This window comes from Arachis stenosperma, chromosome 2, assembly GCF_014773155.1.
Source record: "Arachis stenosperma cultivar V10309 chromosome 2, arast.V10309.gnm1.PFL2, whole genome shotgun sequence".
NCBI lineage: Eukaryota > Viridiplantae > Streptophyta > Magnoliopsida > Fabales > Fabaceae > Arachis > Arachis stenosperma.
The window spans coordinates 10,903,732-10,908,220 of record NC_080378.1 but is presented as its reverse complement, the minus strand read 5'-3'; the positions used below and the strand labels follow the sequence as shown (position 1 = coordinate 10,908,220).

The 4,489-nt window shown below is 26.6% G+C and overlaps 1 long non-coding RNA gene across 1 annotated transcript; it reads right to left on the bottom strand.

Moving 5' to 3' along the window:
* Nucleotides 1–385: 385 nt before the first annotated feature.
* On the bottom strand, nucleotides 386–3,521 carry LOC130963398 (uncharacterized). Its single transcript, XR_009079808.1, has 3 exons — nucleotides 3,302–3,521; nucleotides 2,151–2,231; nucleotides 386–619 (listed from the first exon to the last, which is right to left on the bottom strand). It is a non-coding gene; the product is annotated as an uncharacterized LOC130963398 (long non-coding RNA).
* Between the last annotated feature and the right edge of the window lie 968 nt (nucleotides 3,522–4,489).

Genomic DNA, 4,489 nt, shown 5'->3' with positions numbered 1-4,489 from the left:
GTGACAACCGCAGTGCTATTTCAATCGCCTATAATAATGTTTTTCATGAACGCACAAAAACCATTGAGATTGATTGTCATTTTGTCCGTCAACGTCCCTTTATTGATGTTGTTCTCCTCATAGTTGTTAGAGTATAATTAGGAAAGTTCATCATCACGAAAGCTCATCATCCTACTCGTTTTTAAACTCTAGTATCTGAACTCAAGATGGTTCTTTAGCTCCCACTTGAGTTTGCGGGGGGATGTTAGAGTATAATTAAGATCAGTTAGTATTACTTATATTTATATAACATATATGTGTATTTATTGTAGGATTTTGTGCTTTTATTGTTTTGATTTTTCTAATACCTATATATATCCTTGTACATTGTACTTTTGACAACGACCTGAATAATACATTCTTTAAATGACTCTCTTATTTCTAATAGAATACAACTTTATCAATTTTTTAAATTACAAAAAGAAAAAGCAAAAGATAGAATAGAAGAAAAAGAAGAAAAAAAAATTACCATATGTAATAATAGAGCAGATCCACAATCACAAACTGCTACATACGTAAAATCGAGTTGAACTGAATAAACATTAAACAGCAGCAGGCCGACTTAAACTTCATGAGCAAGCTGTGATATATAAAACAAAAAGTCAATATAATTTAATACTATACAAGATAAATTACAATAACAAGAAGGAAAATTTTTTGAAACACAGTAGATAAATTAATTGAGCATTGCATATATAACTAGGAGTATACTGCTTGATTCAGTTGGTGAAATTAGTTAATTACTTATTAGTTGTATGTAATGCTATTTAATTATGACTTGCTTGTATCATAATTAAGCACTCATGTGTACGTTAGCACCTTGTAGTATCAATCCATGTATGTATGTCCTACACAAAACTTAGCAAGTTACCAACTCATTATCACTAATACAACAGATATTTATGGTTATAAAATGGTTCAAAAACTCTTATAGATCTTAAATAAAAAGAATCGATCACTTAGTATTATTGTTTAATAACTTTAGATATATAGATGCGATGTATATCATACATACTCTCGTGAATTAGTAATATAACTTACTTTTGAGTTTATTTGAAAAAAAAAAGGGGGCTCCAATTTGTGGAGAAATCTGAAATCTCACACGGGAACCATCAAAGAGTGTAGGGTAAGGTTTAGGGTACAAAAAATAAAGTTGTAACGCCATTATTGAAATAAAGTTATGAATTGTGTGGTTGGCAAAGATTTGTACGTAGGAGTGTTCATGGATTGAATCTGATTTGTATATTCGCGGTGTTTATTCGAATCTGATTTGAAAATTGCGGATATGGATCCAATCCGCAAGACTATCGAATCAGATCCGACCCGCACACTAATAAAATCGGGTTGCAAATTTTGGGTAGGTATCTACATATCTGCGGAAAAATAAAAAAGTAAATATTCTTTTTATACTTTATTTCAACTAATAATTATCATACATATTGTATTATTTTAATTTATTATTTAAGAAAAGTATGTTTAATATTATTTTAAAAGTAAACATATTTAAAAGAATAGAAAAAATGAATTTTATTGACACTTTTTTAATAAAAATAAGCTTTTAAAAATATTTTTATGTTTTGCGTCCAATATCCCAGATCGTATCCAAACTTAAAAACTGCAGATATTAGATCTGATCATTAGTGCGAATCAAATTTCGACCATATTCGATCTGATCCGATCTACATTTACTTCTATTTGAATGGTCCCTAGTTATCTTTTTGCTATTTATTATTAGTAGTATATTTGAGAATTTTTTGTCAGTAAACCACAAAAAATATTCTTAAATTATTAATAAAAATATTTCTTAATTTACTTAAATACTACAAAACTATTGAACCTTCAAATATATATTTAATTTTTTATAAATATAATTAAAAAATAAATTATTTTTATCTTAAAATTCAGAAATTTTACTCTAAGTAAATATTTTTTATGATTTTTTGTCAATAAAAAAAATATTTTTAAAGAATAAAAGAATTTAGAAATCCAATTTTTTGTACATTTTTAAATAATTAAATAAATATTTTCACAATATTTCAGCAGTAAAAATAACATATTAGTCTTAGAAACAAAAGAACACTCAAATTTGGCTTGTCATTTTCTTTGACTACCTTCTTTTCAATTTTCTTCGTGTCTCTCCTTCCTTTCAATTTCATATTTCAACCATCCAAAGATAAAGAGTTGCGTGAGACCTAAGGAAAGCAAGCGAATTAAATAAGCAGTACTCAACTATTAGATATGAAATTATACTCATGATATATATATATATATATATATATATATATAATTTTTTATACACGTTTCGTTATTAAAATTAAAAATGATTGAAAAGAAGTAAAAGAAGATAAAAAATTTATCTCTTATATCATTAATTAAAAAATTGTACAAAAGAGGTATAACAAAATTAGAAAGGTAATAAACTAATAATATACTCGGTGTCTCGGTTCAAGATTATTCAAGCAATCTTCTCAATTCTAAAAAGGTGAAAGTGTGTGACAAAATTTTTAAAGTACCTTTTATTTTTTCATGAGAAATGTTAAGTGGTCTTTTATTTATTTATTTTTGTTCATTTAGCGTTCAAGTCAATAGTAATAGTTTTTATTTTTATATCATTAGATTTGCTTGGGTTAAGAAACTACCTTTCTGAGTGACAAAAGAGCAGCACTCATCTAATCAATCCTTCTTATGTCCCTCTTTATTAGTAATGTTTCCTTACTACAAGCATGTCTCCCTCTCTTTTTTCTCTTTACACATTTTTAGACGTTGGAATTTCAAGAAGAATTTTAAAAAGAGTTATGTTATATCACTAATAAGATTTATTTTTTTTTTAATTTGGTCAATACTAAATTATAAATCTTAAACACTAAATTTTAAGTATAAAACATACAAAATATTAACTAAAAGTATTGGCTAATAATATCTATAAAAAAAAAATATTGACTCATAATATTTCTTTTTTAAAACTAGAGTATAGTCTATTCTGTTAGTCTATTTTATCATTGAAATCTTTCTTTTCTTGTTTTTTAAAATACAAACTCACTAAAATTACGGTGTAAATCTATATAATATTTACTTCAATACTTTCTTATATATGCATGCACCTCTCTTATGCAAAAGGGTGACAGAACAAGATGGACGAACTACAATAAATAAATAAATAAATATTATTTTAAAAAATAATATAATAATCCATGCTCAGGTCCCCCTTAACTTTGGAGATGAGTTGAATAGACAAGATCACAAGATATATAGAGAAACAAACCTCCATAAGCAGCTGGAAGCTCTCTAATAATGATGAAGGCATAGAAGAGAAGCGCAAAGACAAGGGCTACAGAGAATGCTCCAAAATTTCAATTAAAATGACTTCAAGGCAGTGAGAATAACAAGCTAAGGTTTATAGCAAAACTAGTGCAGAAAACGTGAGAAATAATAAGAGTTGTTGTATCTGCTGAATTATTGATTAGTAATTATGATGATGGTCTGTGCCTCTGTCACACTGGGGGGAGTGGGGACTCATTGAATATTGGTGGTTGTTACGTACACAATGACTTCATGGTGGTGATGAATGATGATGATGCAGACCTAATTTGTCATCATGTAATTATACTCATTTACTGTAAAACATATTTTTGTATTTCATATTAGCTTACTAGTCAACTCCTATTATATTAATTATTTTAAAATTTTCCAAGTCATGATAATATTTTACTTTCTCTTAATAAAATCAAATAATACAAATATAGAAAGAAAAAAAAAAGAAGTAAACTATAGAAAGTGTCTCCTAAAAAATTTAGTTACTAACAAAAATATTGTTGAAAGATTTAACCAGTAAAATTTTTTCAATAAATTTAAAATGGTGACAAAAAATTACCCCGACATGAAGTAATTTCGTTGATGGCCTGTGGGGAGTGAGGACTCATTGGTTGTTGTTACGTACACAGTGACTTGATGGTCATTTAATGTAAAAGATATTTTTGCATTGGTGAATTATACTGTACACGGCAAATTTTTTTTTTTTAATTTGTATATATGCTTTTTTGTTCACAAGTTTAAGCACGTGTTTTGTGAGTGATGTAAATATGCTGTAAGGTGAAAATAGACTCTATAGTTATTGCAGCTTAGTTAGGAGCTGCTATTTTTTTTACTGAAGAGTGAAAATAGAATAGTAAAAAATTGACTCTTGAAAATCTATTAGTGTCACCAGATATTATATTAAAATTATTTCTAGTGTTTATTAAATGAAAATTATTGTTAAAGTATCGTTTATTGTATTTTTACAACAAAATAATTGTACATATGAATTAAGAATAATTTTTTAAAACAATACTTACGACATTGTTTAAATTTAATTTGTTCGAACAACTTAACAAGAATAATTGACAAAAATAATATCAATTTAATATTAACTAAATTTATTTTATTTTAACTAGAAGATGAACAAATAATACCC